At 47.2% G+C, this 17,168-nt stretch overlaps 1 protein-coding gene across 2 annotated transcripts in view; it reads left to right on the top strand.

Moving 5' to 3' along the window:
* The window catches only part of LOC146829460 (SWI/SNF-related matrix-associated actin-dependent regulator of chromatin subfamily A member 1), a 1,967,301-nt gene that overhangs the window by 583,056 nt on the left and 1,367,077 nt on the right, over positions 1-17,168 (top strand). The window lies entirely within an intron of this gene.

The following is a 17,168-nucleotide window of genomic DNA, read 5'->3' as shown; positions in this document are numbered from 1 at the left end:
GCGCTTTCTCGGTGGTCTCAAAACTTCAACAACTGTATGGTACTGCTAAACACACAAAATACACAACACACTGAAGAAATGCAACACCAATTTATAAAAATAGACTATATTTTGATGTATTTTTAGACACTACAACAAAAAAGGTCCACCGGAGGGACATAATTTACAAAGTTTAGCAAATATGCACTTTTTCTCTTAATCGCGAACAAAAAAAATCAAGAAAAAGGCTGGATAAGTATAAATGTGGATACTTTGTATAATTTTATGCAACAAATACCAGCAGGAAGCCAGTTAGAAGGACCACCAAGGTCCTCAGAAACAGTTACCTAGAAAGAAGAAGCAGTCTTAAGTTAGTTCCAGACACTTTTATCCTTCTTGTCATAGACTCCTTTGAAAGTGGTCCCAAAGCAAGGGTTACAGGATGTGTAAGATGCTGTGGATGCGAAGTGGCCAACAGGGGTCTTTTGTGCAGCTACTTCTCAGTCCATGGCTTGTTGAGGCGGTCCTGACCACAGGGGTCAACATTCCTTGAAGTCCTCTCAGTCCTGGCAGAAGTCCAGTTGCCACTGGGCTACCAGTCATCTGGTATTGCTGTCATGAGGAAATCCTTCCTTGGACGGTAACTCACCACCTAGGTGACCAAGCTGCGCTCTGAGGACTCTCCCTAGTCCAGCAGACTCTGGTGCAGCTTTGAGCGTTGATTCCTGGTCCTTGGTGCCTTGCCTACCAACGTGACCCTGCAGGCTTCTTCAGCTGTTATGGTCCTGTGAACAAGAGGTCAGCCAATTGACCAATGGAGTTTCTTTTGCTTTGCTGGGCTCAGAGAATTACTTTTCCTAGCTACCAGGTTCAGCAGGTGCAGTACATGTCAGTGTAGCCTCTCTTCATTAGGTTGGTGGTGCAGCAGGGCAGTCCTTCTGTCCTCTTTTCCAGTATGTTGATATCTGAGGTCTGGGTGACGGGGTGCCCTTTTTATGCCTACAAAGTGCCCTTAGGCTGGACACGGTCAGTTGCCAATGGCTACTAGGTTGAGTCCCTGATGACCACAAGTATGGCATCTGTCTGTTCCATAGTTCTCCATCTTTCCCACTTCCAACATGGCAGGGCACTTTTCTTGGCAGATAGAGCTCCCTAGCTCATCTCAGAGGTGTGGCTACCAAAAGTGCTACACGCCTTTGAAAAACTGGTTTGGCAGCTGGTTTCCCCTCTCCTTCCTGAGTGCGAGCCTGTCTACTTAAACAGTAGGGCAGCCCCTCTCCCAAATGTTCACCATTTGCCCTTCAAAGGGGGTTTCTCCTTTGAAGCTTGCCTTTAGGGTCAACACTCATGTGGCTTCTTGCCAGGGAGAGCTAGCATCTCTCTCGCGTGCAGGCTTATATTGTCTTTTTCCTGGGAATCGTGTACACGTCTCTCCAGGAGGGCTGAAAGCTGTCTCAGGGACAATTCCCATATGCAACCATTGACTGGCACAGTGGATTTAGAGCAAGAAAGTGGTAACTATGTAAAATTTACACTTTGGAACAACTTACAATTTCACCTTGGGTATCAAGTCGAGTTTAATGAAAGGAGTTGTTTGATACCTTATAGTATTAACTTTAGTAGTTTCAGTCAGAAGTTAGCAGGGCTGCTGTGGCAACCTCCAACTCTGTGCTCGCTAATGGGGCTACCAGCATTTTCCACAGTAAAAACAACAATTGCTGGTTTTTACTATTGAAACATGTAACACACATGTTCCATATTGTAATATAAATCTATTGGGCTCGCTAGGCCTACCTTAGGGGTGACATACATTTATTAAGAAAGGATGACTTGGCTTTGCCACTACCTTAAATGGCTAATTCAAGTTAGCAGTTTAAAAGCTGCCCTTCCATTCTTCTGTGGCATATTAGGATCAAAGTTGTACTTTTGTCATACCTAGGGTGGCATAACCAGTGGTGCAGTCCCTGGGGTGACCCTCTACCTTACAGGCACTGGACATCATATACTAGCTACTTACATGTAAGTTAGCATATGCTGTTAGGTTCCACTGTGACTCCTTAAGATCCGGGCGATGCACAAAGGGGTCCACCTCCAGACGTCTCCGACTCTGGAGTAAGCCAACACAGAGTACTAGGGCAATCAGGCGAGGGAAAAGAATTAGGGAGGAAGCAGCGGGGAGGAGGTAACCTGTAACAAAAGAATGCAAGATTACAATCAGTACAACAAGATTGCTACTCTCATAAGGTCTCACTACAACCGCCTAATACCTGTATCTCTCTCTTAGCACTCCGCTGTGTTTCTGTATGTCCACAAAGAGATGCGTCTCTCCATTAGTGGCACATTGTACCCTGTTACAAGAAAGCAAAAACAAATCAGACTTTCCATTCATTCCCCCTACCAGGCCAAAAGTAAGCACATACACACAAACATACCCGGTTGCTCCCTTCAATCATAACAGAAACAAAAAAGGTTTGTAGAAAGCCAAAGTTCCTTGTAAGCGACTTGAACTGCAGCTTTAGCAGGACGTGGCTCATTGAATGCGGATCAAACCGTAAGTCTTTCCTCTCCCCCAAAGTCGCAAACAAAACATAAGAATTAAACCATTGGCACCATGAAGCACTGCTCCCCTTGAGGCAAAGAAGCAAGGAGTCCCGAACAAAGAGGATAACCCAGTACCTGCTTGGCAGTCCCGCCTGCACTGTTTTCTGTTCTCTCTGTAGTGCCACTCGAGCCTGAGTAGCGCTGAAGATCAAACCCCTTTGAAGTGCGGGAGTCTAATCCTTCCCCCACTCCAGGCGTAATCTTTCCCCCACTTCCGGCTTTTCACCGAACAGACCTTCTCTTCCTCTTCTCCCGCTAACGCAGGACTCGGAAAACGGCAACCACCGATGACGCTTACGTCAACGCCACCTCGAATCCGGAAGCCGCCGCCTTGAAATTCGTTATGCCTCATCCAGGTGGCGAAAAGGGCTCCTCCGTGTTCCCGCAGCCGTGCGGAAGAAACCAGGGCAAAGTTCGGCGGCGCTTACGTCAGCGCACCGTTGAGCGTGGAGACCGCCTCCCCGAAGCTGTCACACCAGACGCGGTTGACGCGAAGCTTTCCCAAGGTAAGCCGAGAGTCCTCACGGCTTCTAACCAAATGAACAGTATTACGCGCACCTGCTCGGTCGCGTTGCCGGGATTTAAAGCAGCGGCCCGCCCTTTCCAGCAGCCGGGAGTTCTGGGGACTGTAGTTCTTGTCCTTCCAGAGTCCCGGTAGGCGCCCATTCTCAGCGCCTGACATATGCCATTTGAGTATAAGCCAATCAAACATACTTTAAGGTCAGGGCAAAGGTACTGAAGTCTAGTTATCATTCCTCATTGCATTCTTAGAGTAAAAAAACCAGCAGCATCAGTCAAACACTTTAGGGGTGATCATACAAAAAGAGGCATTTTTATTACGTGCACTTTAAGGAGGTATGGGCCATAGAGCCCTCCCTGGGCCTTTAATCCCTTAACAGACAGTTTTGTCACCTGTTTGGGACCACCCAATGATACTTCCACCTGCTGCATCTTTCTCTCACATCCAAGGAGGGCCTATCCATTCACCTACGTGATGTGTGAGCTCTATTTTCCAAAGGAGCTTTCTAGAGGGACCCTGATTCAGAAACGGGGACTGGTTGTTACTTTTGCTACTTTCTCATGTCGAAGAAGGATGGATGCCTTTGGCCCAGCTTAGATTTTCACCCTCAATGCCCTTCTGTGTATGGAAAAATTCAGAATGCTTATGCTGGCCCAGTGTCAGCTAGATGGTGGCCTTGTACCTGCAGGGTGTGTATTTTCATGTACCTGCAGTCCCACACATTTTATCTATCTGCAGTTCAACATCTGTCAGGGGCATTTTAATTTTGCTGTGCTCCCCTCTGTTCTCACAAGCCCTGCTCGGGTGTTCATGAAAATTATGGCAGAGGTTGCTGCCTACCTGCAGTCGTCAGGGATGTTAGTCTTCACCTACAACGACTGCTAGCTGTTGAAAGGGGGCTTGCTACATTCATTCGTAGACACTTCCAGACAATAGGAAGCCTCCTGATGTTGTTGAAGTTCATGATCAAGTCTCACCTGACTGCTATGCAGAGGCTTGCATTCATTAGAACTCTCTTGGACACAGCGCAGTTCAGGGCCTTCCCTCAGCTGCAACACGTTTAGGATATTCTAGGATCCCGTGGTTCCAGCATCGGTCCTGGGTCATGATGAAGGCAACTCTGAGGCTTTCTGGTGTTTTAGCTTCCTGTATCCTCCTTGCCTGCAACACCAGGTGGCAATTGTTGGCTCTGCAGTTGAATCTGAATTTACAGTGAGCCCAGCATCAAGTGAAACTGACATATCTCATAAAGGTCTTGGAGGAGATGGCTCACTACCTACAGTAGTGGCTGCTTGAATGCAATTGGTCCAGCGGAAGGCCCCACTCCCTTCCCCACCCAGAACTGACAGAGGTGACAGAAGCTTCTGTGCTAGACTCTGTAGGTCATCTGGGGATGAGGCAATCAGAGGACTCTGGCCTATAACAGAACCCCAGCTCCATATCAATCTCTTACAGCTACAGGCCATTCATTTAGCTCTGATGACCTTCTTGCTGGCTATCAAGGGGAGACGTGCTGAGTCTCACGAACAACCACATCGCCATGTGGTATTGCAACACGCAGGGTGCAGTGGATCTTGGGACCTGTGCCAGGAGACTCTGCACTTCTAGGGTTTGTTGGAGTGTCAGGACATTCCCTGATCATAAACTATCTGGAAGAGCCCCAGACTGACATGGCAGACGAGCAGAGCAGGCGGCGTAAGGCAGAGCACAAGTGGCGTCAACACCCTTTGGTGGTGCAGGGCACCTTCCAACAGTCGGGGAAATCCTGGCCTGATCTTTTTGCCACTGTTGAGAAACTGCAATGTCATATTCTCCCTGGAGTTTCCTGTTAAAATGATTGTTAATCGATGCCTTCTGGCTGGAATAGAAGAAGGCACTCATGTATGCCTTTCCTCCCAAGCCTCTCCTGCATTGAGTTCTGAAAAAAATCAAGAACGACTGGCTCTTGATTGAGCCTGGCGAGATTGGTACCTGGAACTCCTGGCATGTGAATCTGTCCTCCATCCGACTACCACTTCGCAAGGATCTTCTGTCGCAGCAACAGGGTCCTCTAGTTGAATCTACTCGATCTACATCTACTGTCTGCATTCAATTTACCACCTGAAATACTGAATATCATCCTTCTGTTCAGGCACCCATCCACGAAATCCATTTATGCTGGTCCCAGGGACAAGTTTGTGGCCTGGTGTGGTGCTTAGAAGACTGATACATTACAAACAAAGCAGTTGGTCGCCCATTTGCTTGTTTGATCTTTGGCTCATCAAGGCCTTGCAGTGAGTACTTTTAAAGGGTATTTGTTTACCTTTGGATTTCCTATGTTTCTGGACCAACCAGCCTTGTGTAAATCACCTGTTGTGATGAGATTTATTAAAGGTTAACACACATGCTCCCTCCCAAGCCATTTGTAATGTGACAGTGGGACCTTAAATTGGCCTTGACGGTTTGCATGTGTACACCCTTGGAGCAGGTGCGTAGCTACTTGCTACGGTCCCCGGACTTAAAAGACCCTCTTCTTAATTGAGAAAAGGTCAGCTTGTTGTGTGAGCGAACTTCAAACCTTTTACAGCGATACACCACCTTTTTCCTGGACAACTTTGTGCTAAGGACTTGAGTGGCATTTTTGCCAAAAGTAATGACTCTCTTCCATGTTGAGCAAAACATCACTCTGTCTGCGTTTGTTGCTTCCATTCAACCCTTAGAAAAGAAGGAGAGGTTCCATCTCCATGACTCCAAAAGACATTGATCTTACCAAGGCCCATCGAGTGGATGATCAACTTTCTGGTGGGAGGGGTTATCCGGTGTGAAGAAAGGGAAAGCTATACAGAAGAGGACCCTGATGAGGTGATAGTTCTCGACATTAAGATCTTCTAGGTAAGGACCAAGAAAGAGCCTCTTCAAGACCCTAGAGCCCATGCCACTTTGGCCAACACCTCTACCACTGCATTTTCACATCGAGTGCCTATCCTTGACATCTGCCAGGCTGAGAAGTCAGCGGCAATGTACATTTTCAAAAAGCACTACAAGCTTGACAGCTATGTCTTGCAGTAATGGCATTTCGCTCGCTTCATGCTAGAAGACTTTTTGGTCTTAATCCACTCCACAGACTTTCCACCTTAGAGAGGTACTGCTTTAGTACCCGTTCTGTGGTAAGACATCTACAGTTAGAAGTGTCCATCAGTTGAACAAATTGGTTACCTTTTGTATCTCTCTTTCTGGTGGATACTCTAACTGCAGATTCCTCACTGCCCTCCCACCTCCCTGTTCTGTTTATTGGCCTCTTTTTAACATCGCAGAAGGTTCCAAGTTAGTATTCAGCACACCGATACAAACCTTTATTCTCACTCGCCATTTGAGGGCACAAAGTGGACAAACAATAAGAGACTGACATAATTAGGCAGGGGTGGCTCTGGTATGCTGCTCCACTCTTTCACTTCCGAGGCACTACTGAACCAGTGCAGAGCTTCTTGGCTCCACCTAGCATTGTGGTGCACAGTGGAATTGCTGAACAAAAGTTTCTGTACCCAGTCTTTTCACTTGGGGAGTTTTCAACAGTGAGGTGTCTGGGGTTTGAGTGTTCACTAGAATGAGCTTTACCAAAGGTAAGTAACTTGTTCCACATGCCTTCTCCAGTGAGGTGCATGGTAACAGTTAAACAATGATCTCGAAAATATACTTTAGATTTGCTGTTGTAATTTGCAGAATCACAGTGAAGCAAAAGGGAAAAGTCTATTTATCAGTGTATTATCTATCTATGTATCTTAACAATTATACCTTGCACACACCTCTATGAAGGTCTCTTGGCGGAGATCTTTAGCCTACTTGGGAAAAGGTGTATTGTTTTATTTTTTTAATGTATTTATTTTAATTTGAAAACTTGAATGAGTACCTGAGTGCCTCTGAAAGAGAATTCCAGACAACTGGCAATATGGAAGCAAAAGCTTGGTCTACAGTGGCTTCTGATTTTTTGTGTACAGGCCAGTATAGGCAAATTCAGATGGGCTTGAATTGGGGTGATGAATACAGGCCCCAGCTAGGCCCGCAAAGCACAAGGGTTCACTCTCCTGTAACGGAATCTATAAGGAAGTTGGCATGGAAACTGCAAAGTACAAACACAGCATTTATTAACCCTTAAGGGTGGTCCTACAATCCACACAACACCCTTCAGTATTGCATGGAGTAGCACAAAGAACATTCGTACACAGTCCCCTTTTATACACAACAGAGGGGCTCATAAGTGGGTGGATACAACATGAGGCCGAAGAACATTACCATTTATGGTCATTCTCGATACTGAATCAATACATGGGCGGAGCCAACACACTCCTTGGGCCCGCGAAACACATGGTCAAGCAAGGCTAATTATAACAGATGTGGTCAAGTCTGGGCATGCGCCAGATGGACAGGAGAGAGCTATTTATAAACTGTTACTAGGCAGATTACAAGAGCAACTAACACAGAGGTCGGACTCTCCTCGTGGTGAACACGTGGCAGCATGTCAATACAAAATGGAGTCCAAACTTCGGTCAACATAACGGAGAAAACATGATCTAAAGGGAAAGCATTAATGTCTTCAGTAAATGCTTAATCACATTCTGTTTCAATTTACAACAGACGACCCTTTCAGCATTTACTGAAGACATCCGGTTTCCAAAAATCATCATATATGTCAATTATCATCATTCCTTTAACCTCTTTGGCTAGACGCTTCTGATGAGCAACATCGGCAATAGTTTTCTTATCTGGAATGCAGAATGAAATGCATACAGAACAGCACAATGGTCCACATTGAACACACATACAGAAAAAGAACAGAATTGCTATAATAATACAGAGACCAGTTAAGATCTTCCATCCCCAGGCAGTAACCAATGCCCAAAACCATCCAGAAAAGGACCAAGTGCCGTTTTCTGTGTGGATTTCAGCTGCTATTTTATGCAACTTGTTAATGGCGTTATAAACGGATGGCGTATGATCAGGGATGAACACACAGCAGCTACTTCCAATAATTTTACAAGCTCCACCTCGATCAGCTAACATTACATCTAATACCATACGATTCTGCAATGCAACAATCCTAGTTATTTGTAACTCTTCCGTAAGATTCCCAAGAGCAGCAGCAGTCTGATTTGTCACAGCTTCTACCACTCTTGTTAATCTTCGGATCTTCCTACTATTCAGAGCGGCTCCAACAAAGAAAAACAGTCCTAAGTTAAAATCAATATACTGTTGCAAGCTGGTATCGGTCTGATCCACATCATCAATTGATAGAGTACGTTTATACCTATTTACAGTCACATTATTCAACAATTTCAAGTCTTTATGGTACGATGCAGGTGCTAGGAATACAGGAGGTAATAGGAATGATACATAGCATACCCCAGACCACCCAGCCGGCAAACGGTAATAACCTTTATTTCCGCACACAAAATAGGTATTATGGGACGCTAGGAAGGTACTGTTGTTCAACCCGTCAATATTCAGTACAGTTATGCAATCACTGACACCAACAGGGATAAAACCCACACTCTGGACACACAAGACCGCTTGAGCTTGTGCTACTTGGATTACAAATTTGTCCTTCCCCACAGTGTCTCTGGTGTTCGTGAAGATATAGGGAATGGATTCATTGTTCGGTCGGTACTCTTCCCATTCCCAAATTGTCCCATTCGCTTGTGGATACCCATTCTTGTCCTGATGGCATTCTTTATTAAGTCTGAAAAGCAATTGTCCCACTGTCGGTTTCCGAGTGGCAAAAAGCAAAGTGTACCATGCTCTACAAGAGCCATTATGAGAGAAAGGAAGTGGTATAAATGGCGTTCCTCCTTTCTTCTGATGGGCTGGCATCATCCCACATATCCAACAGTTCGTAGCATTCGTAGCAACGTGGGTATGATGCAGCATCTGGATGAAAGTGTTGTTCAAATAAGATTGTCGATGCTTCAACTCTTGATACGGTAATGTATAAAAGTAGTGCTCCTCAGGCACCGGAGTTGTCAACACAAGTGTTTTCCGAGCAGGAGTTACCTCCTCCACAAACCATGTGGTTATCCCAACAACAGCTACTGTTAGCATGAACCCCAACGCACAAAGGATTTTCTTCTTCTCCATGTCAAAAGAAACAGTACCCTGGTATCTTCCTGAAACTAAAAGGTCTGTCAGAACTCTTCCCCTTGGGCAGCGGTTGATTTCTTCACCAGCGGGCCAAGACGGGTGTCACTACACTAATGCAGGGCTGATCCCCCCCCCTTGCCTCATCGGCTCTCCGTTTCACTAACCCAAGGGCCGTTCTGACAGTATGTCCCGGCACTGGAAACCTTACTTCCTTGGTCGAAGATGATATCGCCTTCCTCCAGAAGTCGTGTGGTCCGGGAAGAGCTCCTCAGTCTCTCGTGGCTCAGCAGCACGACCTGTATCTGCTGCCAGGATTTCTCGTTGATCGGTCAGCACGGCAGACTCCACCAATCCGGGCGGTACCTTTCGACAGTGCAAGGAATGGATCCAATTCTTTCGGTTCGAGACTCGCACAGCCGTCCTCGTTGCAAGGAGGACTTGCTCAGGTCCTACCCATCTCGGCTCCAAACTGTTCGTTCTGTCGAAGACTTTCACCATAACATGATCTCCAGGCCGGAGACCATGTCCTTCGCCGGTAGACCGATCAGGGAGCGCCTCTCGGACCTGTTGATGAATAGAAACCAAGTTATCCGTTAACTGTGCCAGATAATCGCTCATCATTACACAAGGTACATCATACACAGCCTTAGGCCTTGGTGGACCCCAAATGTTCATTGGGCGTCCGAATACTACTTCGTACGGCGTAAGGCCGATTCGAGAGTGTGGCACTGACCTAATTGACAATAACGCCAGTGGCAGGGCGTCTGGCCAAGTCAAAGACGTTGAAGCTTGGATTTTGGCGATCTTAAGCTTCAGTGTACCATTATACTTCTCGACTAGTCCGGCAGACTGGGGGTGAAACACGGCATGAAACTTCTGAGTGATGCCTAGGCCCTTCAAGACGTACTTTATAACATCCGCTACAAAGTGAGGGCCATTATCACTCCACAGAAGCCTACAGACGCCATATCGAGGGAAAAACTCTTTTAGCAGTAGCTTCGCCGTGGTCATTGCAGTATTGTCTTTCGTAGGGTACGCTTCAACCCATTTGCTGAAAGCGCAGACCACTACTAGGACATACTTCAGATTATTACAGCGCTCAAGCTGGATGTAATCCATCTGCAGAACCTCAAAGGGTGCAGTGGGTGTCGCAAATCCTCCTGCTGGGGTTCGAGTACCCTTTCCTGGGTTATACTTCAGACAGATCATACAGGTCTGCACCACCCTCTTTGCTGTGCTAGCAATCTCTGGATGCTCCCAGACTTGGGTAAGCAATTTCACAATTGCGGAAGCTCCAACATGTGCTAGCCCATGTGCCATCTGAACCATAGGTTGTACGAAAGCCGTGGGTAACTTCCATCTATCCATCTGTTTATTTCTCCAACAACCCTCATCATCCAACTCTCCCTCGCTAGCCCATTTCTCCCGCTCTTTATCAGAAGCGGTCCTTTGCATTTCTCGCACTTCCTCCTTCGCATCACGCCATCTCTCCACCTGTGACTTCACTACATACATGGCAGTAGTACCGGGCTGCATCGCAGTCTCCCGTGCTACTCGATCCGCTAACGCATTCCCTTCTCCAACTTTATCAACCACTTTCCTATGGGCGCTACACTTAACGATAGCAATTTTCTTTGGGTATGTCAATGCAGTTAAAAGATTATGAACTAACTCTCCATGCATTATCTGTACTCCATGTGACGTTAAAAACCCTCTCTCCTTCCAGAGTAGGCCGAAGTCATGCGCTACTCCGAAGGCATAGCGGCTATCTGTGTAAACATTCACACACAATCCTGTACTAAGCTCACATGCTCGTGTTAATGCTATCAGTTCCGCTGCTTGAGCTGATTTCTGTGGTATGCGTGCTGTCTCCACTATCGTGTGTAATGTGGTAATTGCATACGCTGCTGAAGTCGTACCATCTGGTAGCTTCAGGCATGATCCGTCTACCCACAACTCTCCATCTATATCTGAAAAGGGCGTATCCTGGAGATCAATACGACCCTTTGTTTGTTCCTCAGTCACAAGAATACAATCATGCGCTTTCTGCGCCTCAGGCTGGGTCTCGGGGTATGGCAACAATGTTGCCGGGTTTAATGTCACGCACCTTTTCAACGTAATATGAGGAGCCAAAAGCGTCAGCTCATATCCCGTTAAGCGGGCACTGGTCAAATGCTGCGTCTTTGTTTGATTGAGCAGGGCATCCACAGCATGGGGAACTAACACCAACAATTTATGGGACAACACAATTCCTTCACTTTGGCGTATTGACACAGCTGTCGCCGCTACCGAGCGAAAACACCCTGGTAATGCTCGGGCGACAGGATCAAGCACAGCCGAAAAGTATGCACAAGGGCGCTGCTTGTCGCCGTGCATCTGCACTAAAACTGACAATGCACATCCATCTTTCTCATGCACATACAACGAAAAGGGTTTTGCATAATCAGGGGTCCCTAACACTGGTGCTGAACAAAGGGCCTGTCGCAGTTGCTGAAAAGCAGCATCACACTCATCTGACCAAGGGATTGGGATAGGCGTGTCTTTTGTCAAAAGAGCTAGTAATGGCTTAGCTATGTGTGAAAACCCCAATATCCACTGTCTACAAAAAGAAACAAGGCCCAAAAATGCACGCACATCCTTCTGCGTGGATGGTCTCGGTGTGTCCAAAATTACTTGGATACGATCTGGTGTGAGTGCACGTCCCTCCTTAGACAAAAGGTGACCCAAATAAGTCACCTTTGGTCTACAGAATTGCAATTTCTTCCTAGATACCTTATGATTGTGGGATGCTAAAAAGGAAAGTAAGGATAACGTGCTTTTCTCACACAACTCCAGGGTGTCAGCCGCCAACAAGATGTCATCGACATATTGAATGAGGGCGACCCCCTCGAGTAAAACAAAGGAATCCAACTGTCGCTTCAAAGCCTGACTATAAATACTAGGGCTTTCTGTATAGCCTTGGGGAATTCTACAAAAACGATAAGATCTATTGTTTAATGTGAACCCAAAAAGAAATCGGCTATCAGGGTGAATGGGAATAGAAAAGAAGGCATTTTTCAAATCAATCACTGAGAACATGGTCGCCGTAGGCGGGACCAAGGTAAGCAACGTCGTGATATCGGACACCACCGGGTACTGAGGTATCACGATCTTGTTTACCTCCCTCAAATCAATTATGAACCGATAGACCTTTGCATCCGTGTCCTTTTTCAGAATAGGGAGAATCGGACTGTTACAGATATTATAGGGAACTTCTTCCACTACTCCTACTGCGATCAAGTCTCGCACAATCTGTATGAGAGCCTCCTCGCCCTCCTGGGAAATACGATACTGCGGGAGGCGTGGTAACACCGCCCCCTCCTGGACACTAATGTGGACCGGAGGAATCACCATTTGTCCCACATCTGTGTCCGAAGTCGCCCATAAAGCTCGGGGGAGGGTAGCCAACAACGCATCCTCTGATATCGTACACATCCGCCCAGACCGGGGGTAGTTGTCATTTAAGATCACCCTCACACCCTCAGGGGAGCAGCGGATTGTAGCCCTAAAGTACTTTAACATATCAAGGCCCATAATGTTATCCGGTGTGTACGGAGCAAGCAGAAACGGACAGGGCGCAGAAAAAGAACCAACCTTAAATGTAAGGGGCTGTGAAAGAGGGCTTCGGGAAAGTGTACCGTCAAACCCTACCGATGTAACCACTGAGCCGGATGGGGGAGCCCCCGGAACCAAGTACCTAGACAATGCACTACGTGTCGCTCCTGTATCTACTAGGAACTGATCAGTAGAACCTAAAACCTCAGCCGATACATAAGGACCCGTCTGATCGACCGGCACCTCAACTGATTCAGACCCCCATCCAACGCATTCCTATGCATGTTGAGAATCGTGATATCCCGATCGATCGATGTCCGATACATGATACTGGTGCTGGCGATCGAAAACATTTGAGCTATCTCGGTGCTGCCCAGCAGTATCGAAACGAACATGATCGTTAGAATTCCCTCTAAAGTTCGAGGAACCCCCTCTACCTCTCGGGCCACCCGGAGTATGCCCCTGACGCGAAGCACGCAACACTGGGCAATCCCTGGCCCAATGGCCCAATTGCTTACAATACGCACACTGGTTCCTATTCAAATCAGATCGGCCCGAAGGGGGACCATAAGATCCACCCCTTCCTCTATTATTACCCCGTCGGGGCGGGCCATATACTTGTGCCAACATCACCTTAGTCTTGAGGTCTTTCGATTTCTTCTCTTCCTGGCCCTTCGCCTCGTGCTCCTGACGCTCATAATACTGAGCGATAGTCAGAAGGGCCGTCGGCGTCGCGGAGGACCAGGAACTCTCGCTCGCTTTTAACCGGGCCGCAACTGCCGGTAGCAGATTAGCCACATATTTGTCCGCGAAAAGGTGGCGGCCCGTGTCGTCAGTAAGCGACTGGCCACTAAAATCATGAAACGTCTCCTCAAAGCGCGTAAAGAAGTCCGCAACTGACTCGTCAACTTTCTGTTTACATGCAGCTAACATATTCCAGTCAATCTTTTTAGGGGGGATAATCGTCTTCAACTTAGCCACAATAGCCGCAGGGAGATCTAAAATATTCTGGGGTGGTTTCTGTGCGGGCTTCTGTTCCCTATCCTCATCCTCAAGGTCAGACCACCGGGCCTTGAAGGCAACCGCATCATCTACCTTTCGGACAGAGCGCCACGTATCCGGCGGTAGGATAAGGCCAAAGAACAGGTCTATATCCGCTAAGGTCATAATGCAAGAATTCAAGGCCCCCTCGACTTCTTCATAGAAGGCCGCTGGATTCTTGCGGGGGTCAGGCAGCGCATTCTTTAATGCCATAACATCGGCCCTATGCCATGGAGTGTAAACCCAATTATATACAAAATATCCCCTTGCATCGGCGGAGTTAATATCCGAGCTAGTCCCTGCTCCCTTAGGAGGAACATACAAAGGCGCCGCCTCTCGCATTGGTTTAGCATGCACTACGTCATCCTTATCTGACTGGGAGGTGGATGGGTGGCCCCCTGCTGCAGACGAATCCGACTGCTTCTCCTCCTCCGTTTGTTGGCGTGCTTTCTCTCTAAGGGCCAGCACCTCGTCCCGCAAAGCGAACAGCCGCCGAGCCGCCTCAGGAGCCTTAGGGGGAGAAAAAACACCATTACGTAATGCTCCAGCATCCGAAGACACTTCGTCAGGCTCAAGGATACTAGAATATTTTCGGAAAGCAGCAATTACTTCATCCGCGAAATGAGACAGAAAATACACCCTCTCTCTATCTTGCCACGACCCCCAAGTATGGAACAACTCCTCCTTAGACATCTTGCCCTTAAGTGCACGGAGGGAAAGTTTCCGAAGCTCAGCCATATGCTCGGCCGATAACATGGACCGTGTGTCTACCTTACCCGAAGCTGGGCCAGAATCTTGCGGCCGCGGAGCGGATGCGCCAACATAAGGGGGCGGAGAGCGATCTAGTAAATAAAAATCATCATCAGGATTATTAAGGACAGGATAAAGTGGCTGACGAACAACATATTGACCCGAGACCTGTAGCCTACGCTCTTTCTCTTGTCTGTCCGTTTGCTCTTTGTCCTCCCGACGCTTCGCTTCCTGCGCTCGCACATGATCATTCTTTCTTTGCTCTTTATCAAACAGCGCTTTCTCACGCTTCTCTCGCTCACGCACTTCCTTCACCCATAATCGCACACACTCAAACATATCCTGACGAGCACGCCGCTTACACATACACTGTTCCACATACTCAATCTTACGTATATCAAACGATCCATACAAAGGCCATCGCAACTCAGGATCCTTCCTCGTGTATTTCCTCCATAGTGTGCTGTACATTATGGAAGAAAGACCATGCTTCACATACATATCCCTATTAGGGGTCCCCTCTGGGGGAGCCGGAGCAGATTCCTCGAGGTTCAACCGGTTACCAAAACAGCAGCACCACTTACGGAGTGCGCTAAAAGCAGGCATGCTAGGAATAATGCAAAATATGCAATATTATAAGGAAAAATGGCACTTAATTGTTGCGCCGTTCAAAGTTTACACAGCTCTGGAGAAATCTCTCCACATTACCTGCCTATATGTGTTGCAACGCATATATTTTCACAAAGACAAATTCAAAATATGACTAGTCATCATCAATCAAACTCAAATAGCCAACCCAGGCTTCAAAAACTCGGAGCAAGTACCGTACAACGGTTCTTACCAATCAAGAGTCCAGGTTCCAACTGCCAAGCTCCACAATCGCCCAAACGGCTCTCACGGCAGGACCGACAGAAGAGGTCTCAGTCGATGACCGGCGCCACCCAGACGGTCAGCTCGGAAGGGAAGGAAGAAAAACCTCGGGATGCCAGGGCTAAAACGCCGCTGGCAGTGATCACGTCCCCGGCCAAACTCCTCACCTTCGTCGCGACCAGTCCTTCGAGCATCCGAGTCGCCGATGAGCCCCACGTGACGGGCGCCAATTGATGAATACAGGCCCCAGCTAGGCCCGCAAAGCACAAGGGTTCACTCTCCTGTAACGGAATCTATAAGGAAGTTGGCACGGAAACTGCAAAGTACAAACACAGCATTTATTAACCCTTAAGGGTGGTCCTACAATCCACACAACACCCTTCAGTATTGCATGGAGTAGCACAAAGAACATTCGTACACAGTCCCCTTTTATACACAACAGAGGGGCTCATAAGTGGGTGGATACAACATGAGGCCGAAGAACATTACCATTTATGGTCATTCTCGATACTGAATCAATACATGGGCGGAGCCAACACACTCCTTGGGCCCGCGAAACACATGGTCAAGCAAGGCTAATTATAACAGATGTGGTCAAGTCTGGGCATGCGCCAGATGGACAGGAGAGAGCTATTTATAAACTGTTACTAGGCAGATTACAAGAGCAACTAACACAGAGGTCGGACTCTCCTCGTGGTGAACACGTGGCAGCATGTCAATACAAAATGGAGTCCAAACTTCGGTCAACATAACGGAGAAAACATGATCTAAAGGGAAAGCATTAATGTCTTCAGTAAATGCTTAATCACATTCTGTTTCAATTTACAACAGGGGGGCAAAGTTGCTGATGCACTTAAATATTCGGCATCTATTTTTAAAGGGAATTTTGTCCTTCGCTGGTAGCCTGTGGGCGGGCGAAACACGATCCCTCTTTCTCATTCCAGTTATGGAATGAATCTCACTGCTTTGTTGTGCTCCTTGCATTTGGTTGATTTGAGTCCCTGGGAGGTCTGCATAGAGGTATTTTCAATTTCTAGCCTCATCTCAACAGCTACCCCTACAAGTAAGGTGTTATGTGCAGAGGAGAGCAGCATCAGAATGGGTCTGTATTTGGTGGGTTGATACAAAGCTGCCTGTCCCCAAACCCACTTTTTCTAATACTCTTTTTATCAAGTTTTAGCAATAATCTTAAAAATATTAAATGAGCTTTGAGTAATTGGTGTAGTGGAACCACAGCAATGAGAAAAACCAATACAGACATAGCAGACTCAACTCAGGATCCCCAGCCTCAACTACCAAACCAAGAATGAATTTAACGAGTGCACCCCCCCCCCCCGTTTCCCTCCCCCCCCATAAGCTATGCCACTGCCCGGACCACCTGGGAGTTCTCCCACCTGGTAGTTCTCTCTGGGAACTCATCACTATGGTCATATATGAGACAACAGCCGGGATCCCTGCCCTGGGACTGCTTATTTTAAAGGTATTTTCACTGCACTCACTCTTCCTTGTCTTTGCAACAGGAATCCTTTAAGGTAGAGTTGTCAAATTGATGCATGTGGGGAGGGCTTCATGTTTCTAGTCCTTGTCTCTTAGAAATCAGTTTATCTAGTGACTGACAGCTCCATGTATTAATGCAGAGTCGGAAATAGAGGAGAGTGCGTAGGCAAATTATTAGGGCGACCAGAGCCAATCTGTGGGCCGG

The sequence above is a fragment of the Triturus cristatus genome, chromosome 5_2 (assembly GCF_964204655.1).
Source record: "Triturus cristatus chromosome 5_2, aTriCri1.1, whole genome shotgun sequence".
NCBI classification, from domain to species: Eukaryota; Metazoa; Chordata; class Amphibia; order Caudata; family Salamandridae; genus Triturus; species Triturus cristatus.
Note: the sequence above shows the minus strand (reverse complement) of the source record. Positions and strands in the feature narration are given on the sequence as shown.